Source organism: Babylonia areolata, chromosome 28 (genome assembly GCF_041734735.1).
Source record: "Babylonia areolata isolate BAREFJ2019XMU chromosome 28, ASM4173473v1, whole genome shotgun sequence".
Lineage (NCBI taxonomy): Eukaryota > Metazoa > Mollusca > Gastropoda > Neogastropoda > Buccinidae > Babylonia > Babylonia areolata.
Window position 1 is genome coordinate 918,019 of NC_134903.1, and position 8,299 is coordinate 926,317.

The following is an 8,299-nucleotide window of genomic DNA, read 5'->3' on the forward strand; positions in this document are numbered from 1 at the left end:
CCATCCATGCACAGTTCTTTGTCTGCCTGTCTTTCATCTCCCTCCCTTTTACACCCATCCATGCACAGTTCTTTGTCTGCCTGTCTTTCATCTCCCTCCCTTTTACACCCATCCATGCACAGTTCTCTGTCTGCCTGTCTTTCACCTTCCTTTTACACCCATCCACGCACAGTTCTTTGTCTGCCTGTCTTTCACCTTCCTTTTACACCCATCCACGCACAGTTCTTTGTCTGCCTGTCTTTCATCTCCCTCCCTTTTACACACATCCATGCACAGTTCTTTGTCTGCCTGTCTTTCACCTCCCTCCCTTTTACACCCATCCATGGACAGTTCTTTGTCTGCCTGTCTTTCACCTTCCTTTTACACCCATCCATGCACAGTTCTTTGTCTGCCTGTCTTTCACCTTCCTTTTACACCCATCCACGCACAGTTCTCTGTCTGCCTGTCTTTCACCTTCCTCCCTTTTACACCCATCCATGCACAGTTCTTTGTCTGCCTGTCTTTCACCTTCCTTTTACACCCATCCACGCACAGTTCTCTGTCTGCCTGTCTTTCACCTTCCTCCCTTTTACACCCATCCATGCACAGTTCTTTGTCTGCCTGTCTTTCACCTTCCTTTTACACCCATCCATGCACAGTTCTTTGTCTGCCTGTCTTTCACCTCCCTCCCTTTTACACCCATCCATGCACAGTTCTTTGTCTGCCTGTCTTTCACCTCCCTTTTACACCCATCCATGCACAGTTCTTTGTCTGCCTGTCTTTCACCTTCCTCCCTTTTACACCCATCCATGCACAGTTCTTTGTCTACCTGTCTTTCACCTTCCTCCCTTTTACACCCATCCATGCACAGTTCTTTGTCTGCCTGTCTTTCACCTTCCTCCCTTTTACACCCATCCATGCACAGTTCTTTGTCTGCCTGTCTTTCACCTTCCTCCCTTTTACACCCATCCATGCACAGTTCTTTGTCTGCCTGTCTTTCACCTTCCTCCCTTTTACACCCATCCATGCACAGTTCTTTGTCTGCCTGTCTTTCACCTTCCTTTTACACCCATCCATGCACAGTTCTTTGTCTGCCTGTCTTTCACCTTCCTTTTACACCCATCCATGCACAGTTCTTTGTCTGCCTGTCTTTCACCTTCCTTTTACACCCATCCATGCACAGTTCTTTGTCTGCCTGTCTTTCATCTCCCTCCCTTTTACACCCATCCATGCACAGTTCTTTGTCTGCCTGTCTTTCACCTTCCTTTTACACCCATCCATGCACAGTTCTTTGTCTGCCTGTCTTTCATCTCCCTCCCTTTTACACCCATCCATGCACAGTTCTCTGTCTGCCTGTCTTTCACCTTCCTTTTACACCCATCCATGCACAGTTCTTTGTCTGCCTGTCTTTCACCTTCCTCCCTTTTACACCCATCCATGCACAGTTCTCTGTCTGCCTGTCTTTCACCTTCCTCCCTTTTACACCCATCCATGCACAGTTCTCTGTCTGCCTGTCTTTCACCTTCCTTTTACACCCATCCATGCACAGTTCTTTGTCTGCCTGTCTTTCATCTCCCTCCCTTTTACACCCATCCATGCACAGTTCTTTGTCTGCTTGTCTTTCACCTTCTTCCCTTTTACACCCATCCATGCACAGTTCTTTGTCTGCCTGTCTTTCACCTTCCTCCCTTTTACACCCATCCATGCACAGTTCTATGTCTGCCTGTCTTTCACCTCCCTCCCTTTTACACCCATCCATGCACAGTTCTTTGTCTGCCTGTCTTTCACCTTCCTTTTACACCCATCCATGCACAGTTCTTTGTCTGCTTGTCTTTCATCTCCCTCCCTTTTACACCCATTCATGCACAGTTCTTTGTCTGCCTGTCTTTCTATTGATGGACAACATTCTTCGACTGGAGTGTACGATTTGCTACATAAACTTTGTCTAAGTGTTATTGTTGTTGTTTTTATTTAGAAATAAACTATTCATTTCTGTTTTTATCTAAAAAAGAATATTCATTTATTTATTTCTCCTTTCAAAAAAAAATCATCATTATTATTATTATTTTATTATTATTATTATTATTATTATTATTATGTAAAAAAAGGTGTTTGTTTTAGAGAGTGTGGTTTGATTCTGATAGAAGAGAGAGGGGAGCAGACAGGGGGATATAGGATCGACTGATGATGCACTCACTCACTCTCTCCTCACATCAATAGCAGGGCCACATGGAGTGGTTCTTATAGAGTGTTTACTATACGATACAGCACACACACTAAGCAGTTCACCCTACTTAGCAAAAGCAACACACACTAAGGCAGCACACACTGCCTACTAAAAGTACTTCTTACAAGCAGCATCTACAAGCTGCACCTACAACTACAAGTAGCACCTACAAGCAGCACACCTGGAACACAAACACACAACCAAAACCCAGGTCAGGTAAAATCTCAAAATATCCTGACATCACTGACATGAAAGGCCTATACCCTCTCAGCACCTTTCATCACATGTCCACCAGTATGCACTCTTCAGTCTTCTCACACATAGATCTATGTGAGGAAATGCAAGCTTCATCAAGCTTACCTGCCACCACCAGTGACATACCAATTACCATACTGTGTACAAAACATATCACGGACCAATACAACCCTGTGTTCCAACTCATGTTACCCATCATTCAGCTTAACTGTGTGTTACCATTTCCAAACAAAATTTCTTTGCCTTCACAAAGCGTCCAACTGACACAAGTACATGTATGGAAATCATTACTTCCAACATACCTCTGGTAAACAGCAATATGCAACCATATAGCACTGACCCTCAGTGCTTTCATTGTTAACCAACTCATTAATCTCATTAAAATGTGCTTTCCCACTTTGTCTGAACAAAGTAAACCACTGACACAGCACAACTCCTACACATGTTACCACAACAACCAACAAATCAAACATGTGTTCCACAACACTTGCTGTTACCCCCATGTGTACACACACACACATGAAAAACCCTCAACACACACTGACATTGTGTTAGCCTATAGATCTGTTCAGTTCACACTGAACCAACACCACCTACTATACAAATCAAGTAAGTAATACATCAAAAATACAGAACAAGATATCTGTAACAAAATAGAGGGGGGGGGGGGGACTCAAAAGATTTAGGCCAGTACTTCTCTCAGTGGGTAGCTTTCACACATTAACCCCTTTTCTTTCCACAAGCCACAAGATCAACTTAAACTGGCTGTCCACTGACATAAAACAGTTTCCCATCACAACTAAGTTATCAACATAGCATAAAACCATTACAAGTCATGTACTCACAGCCCAACAGGGATTTCCTTGTTCCTCACATCACTGATCAGTCAGTCACCCTGTGTCAGTCAGTTCTTCTGAGAGACAGCTAAGAACTGGCTGTGCTGACTGGTTTTATCCCTTCCCACAACATACTGTGTATACTAATGCAAGCTACAACACTCCCCAATTGGATGAACCAAAGTAACCAATCTTGGCTGGTCTTGGAGTTGAGAGACTGATTGACATATCCGCTATTCCAATGTTGGTTTCCTCTTTCAACGCGGTTTGATCTGATTCGCCAACAAAACCTGCTTGTGTATACACACGGTGACGCCAAGTCTAGCATTTAACGTCACAAAGAGAAGGGGGGGAGGGGGGGGGGGGTGAGGAAGACACAACATGAGAGCATCATGCCGACCAGGTCGAGGATAGATTTTGCATAAATTCCCCCTAGCTTCATCCCGAAGTCCTGCCATCCACCTCGCTGCGTTCGTGGAGGGGGAGATGGGGAACGACTTGAAAGACAGGCCGCCACACGGGATGTTCTGCTCAGCACGGGGATTGCGGCAGACATCATGTAACTGCACGTGTTCCTATAGCTGGGGCGGGTGACGCAGCGTCACTGACCAAAGAGGGCCGACTAGGGAGTGGGGTGAGGAGGGGGGTGGAAAGAGGGAGTGTGGCGCGGTGTCGGCGCAACCTCAAAGACTGGACTTTGGATGGAGCGGGAAGGGAGATAAGGAGAAGGGGGGGTGGGGGTGGCGGGGGGGGGGGGGAGGTGACACTGCTGGCACACTATAACAATTATTATTATTATTATTATTATTATTATTATTATTCATTTCATTTTAATTTTTATTTTCTATTTTCTTTTTTTCGTATTCATTTACTTCTTCTTTCTTTTTTTCCTTTTTTTCCTCTCTTTTTTTTTCTCTCTTTTTTCTTTTCTCAAGGCCTGACAAAGCGCGTTGGGTTACGCTGCTGGTCAGACATCTTGGCAGATGTGGTGTAGCGTATATGGATTTGTCCGAACGCAGTGACGCCTCCTTGAGCTACTGATACTGTTTAAGACAACTATTTGTTGCTTTAACAACAACAACAACAACAACAACAACAATAATAATAATAATGATAATAATAATAATCATCGGTAGCGTAAGCAGCACTGACTTGAAGTTGTGTACCTTGTTAATGGAGAGAGTTACCACTCTTTACTATTTGTTAATCATTTCATCTCCTGGCCTCATTACTTGTTGATTTCCAGTTGAAAAACCACCGAGGCAACCATGTGTTTGTTCTGTATTGTCCATGTGTTCTGTGTGGCTTGTTCAGGATTAAAGAGGCTATGCCAGTCCTTAATAAAAGCTAATTTGTATTTGCACATTTCTTCTGTCTTTGCTGCTGTGTGCACATGTCAAATGATCGGTATAGGGACAGGCCCGGCGCTTTATTCATCGAGAAAGTGTCTGGGTTTGTTCCAATGTACTTTTATTTACATGTGTGTTAGCTGAATCGGTAGCGTAAGCAGCATTGACTTAGACATCACGTAACTGCACGTGTTCCTATAGCTGGGGCGGGTGACGCAGCGTTGCTGACCGAGGGGGGTAAGTTGTGTACCTACCTTGTCAATGGAGAGAGTTACTACCCTTTACTATTTGTTAATCATTTGCACATAATTACACTTGTGTACTCTACAAAAACTGCAGTTATTATTATCAGTAACACCAATCTCTTTCACAATACCTTTTGTACATAAACATATATGTATTATTTTTGAGCTGAAACCATTTAAATTTAATATCAACTCTCTTGTGTGCATGCATAAAACAAGATTTCCAGTTATGATGCTTAATAAGCTTTAAGTCCCATTTATTACAACATTTTGGTTTCATATCATTTTCAGTCAGCACATCACAATATGGTCTTGAGCCCTAAGAAACAGAAAACAAGTGTTTGAAGCAGAGCGAAGTATTTGTATGTCTGTTGCTATCCATATCAATATTATACTATTTAATTAATTCGTTTATTGTTGATTTATATCCAGCATAAGTGAGGGAATCTATGTGCAAATCATATTTTTCTTTGAAGCGTACATATGAAAAAAACTTTACCATCAGCATAAAAAAACTGTGCAAGACAATGCACATTATGATTACTAAGCTGTCTGGATATAATATACTTTTTACCAATTTGCACACAATTATCATAACACACTGGCTCAGCGAGCAGTTCCGCTGAGTTTTGTGGTTCACATTTATAAAAAAAAAATCTTATAACTTTCTAGGACATTTGTCCAGAACTAGTTATATTTGGCAAAATTTAAGATAAACTCTGGACTATATTTATCAATAGCTGGAAATTGGGGGAAGTTACACAACGGAAGGTGCTTCCACTTGTGATTTGATTTTCCAGCTTTACGAATCCAGGAAGATAAGGCAAACAATTTAACATCAGGAAGACCAGTACCATCTTTTTTTCTTTTTCTTTTTCTTTTAACACTTTTATGGGGAGTTTTACGGCTAATTTTATCTGGTTTATTGTTCCAAACAAACCTATAACAAATGTGTTGGCATGTATTTAAAAATGTATCTGGTGGGTTTGGCAACAGAAACCACAGGTGAGTCAATTTAGAAAGAATAATAGATTTCAGAATTGCTGATATGCCTAGAGGCGTTATCTGGCGTTTTACCCATACTTTATACAAATATTTTATTTCTGTTGATCTCTCTGAATAATTTGTATTTACACATTCTTTTAAATCATTAGTGAACGAAATCCCCCAAATTCGGAATTTTGTGGGATTCCAGTCCATGCCTAAATGTTCCATATAACGAGTCTTAGATTTTTTCTTGCTCCGTCCTAACCAAATAGCACTAGTTTTGCTTGAATTCAGATAAAGACCTGAGACACAGCCAAATCTATCAAGAGCTGTAACACAACATGCAAAAGATTTCCTATCCCAAGCAAGTAAAAACTATGTATCATCAGAATATTGGGTCAGTTTATTCCCAACATAATTAATTGCTACTCCTCGGATATCCGAAATTTCCCTTACCATTACAGCTAATATTTCTACACACAGTACAAACAAATAGGGTGATATAGGGTCTCCTTGTCTACAACCTCTCTTAACTTCAAGCCAGTCAGAAACCTGACCATTTACAATCACACATGAATTAATATTTGTGTAAAATACACTAACCCATCCACGCATATTTTCTTTGAACCCAAATGCCTTTAACACCTTATACATGAACTCCCAGTTTATTGAGTCAAAAGCCTTTTCGAAATCTATGTTCAGTAATAAACCAGGTAGATAATGTTTATGTAAATAGGCTATGGTACCATATATTAATCTTAAAAAAGAAAGAAAGATGAACTTGCCTATTTGAAGCGCGACTGGGACTAGACATACGAGCTGGTCTGTATTTCAGATTTCTTGAATTTTGATAGACGTTTCCGGGACTGGGGTGTGGGGTGCAGGAAGGCACTGGAGTGAAGGAGGGGCGTGCATTAAGCATCAAGTGATGAGGCCTATGTACAAGTCTTTCTCTGAACAGAATTTAGCGGCCTTCTCTCCTGCCTTTCAATAATATGTTATCGCGAATTATCGATTGAACTCAAGACTCTGACAGTGTGACATGACTTTTCAGGCAAGATGGATGCCTTGAACGTGTGGATGACTAAATTTTCCTGCATGTGCATGTGTATCTTTGTGCGTGTATGTGTGTGTGTGTGTGTGTGTGTGTGTGTGTGTGTGTGTGTGTGTGTGTGTGTGGCTCTGATGGTAGTAGTATTAGTGGTTGTCATAATGGTAATGGGGTGGTGGTGATGGCTGTGACGGTAGTAGTATTAGTGGTTGTCATAATGGTGATGGGGTGGTGGTGGTGGTGGTGGTGGCTGTGACGGTAGTAGTATTAGTGGTTGTCATAATGGTGATGGGGTGGTGGTGGTGGTGGTGGCTGTGACGGTAGTAGTATTAGTGGTTGTCATAATGGTGATGGGATGGTGGTGGTGGTGGTGGTGGCTGTGACGGTAGTAGTATTAGTGGTTGTCATAATGGTGATGGGGTGGTGGTGGTGGTGGTGGTGGTGGCTGTGATGGTAGTAGTATTAGTGGTTGTCATAATGGTGATCGGGTGGTGGTGGTGGTGGTGGTGGTGGCTGTGATGGTAGTAGTATTAGTGGTTGTCATAATGGTGATCGGGTGGTGGTGGTGGTGGTGGTGGTGGCTGTGATGGTAGTAGTATTAGTGGTTGTCATAATGGTGATCGGGTGGTGGTGGTGGTGGTGGTGGTGGCTGTGACGGTAGTAGTATTAGTGGTTGTCATAATGGTGATCGGGTGGGTGGTGGTGGTGGTGGTGGTGGCTGTGATGGTAGTAGTATTAGTGGTTGTCATAATGGTGATCGGGTGGTGGTGGTGGTGGTGGTGGTGGCTGTGATGGTAGTAGTATTAGTGGTTGTCATAATGGTGATCGGGTGGTGGTGGTGGTGGTGGTGGTGGCTGTGATGGTAGTAGTATTAGTGGTTGTCATAATGGTGATCGGGTGGTGGTGGTGGTGGTGGTGGTGGCTGTGATGGTAGTAGTATTAGTGGTTGTCATAATGGTGATGGGGTGGTGGTGGTGGTGGTGGTGGTGGCTGTGACGGTAGTAGTATTAGTGGTTGTCATAATGGTGATGGGGTGGTGGTGGTGGTGACAATTGCCATCGGCTTTATGTCTTCGCTTTTTGTTACTTTTTAACTTCCCTCCCCTCCTCCTACCTCCCTCTCCAAAAAAAAAAGAAGAAAGAAAAAAAGAAACACAACAGAGAGAGAGGGGAGGGAGAGAGGGTGAGGGAGAGAGAGAGGGGAGAGAGAGAGGGGAGAGGGAGAGAGAGAGGGAGACAGAGGGAGGGAACACTGAAACACTGAAATGTTTATTGTCATTAGCTGAAAAGCTCTGGTGACATAATAGGTACCAATCAGATCAAAATGGTGCAAAATATATTTTTTTAGAAATGGGGAAAAAATAAATAAAC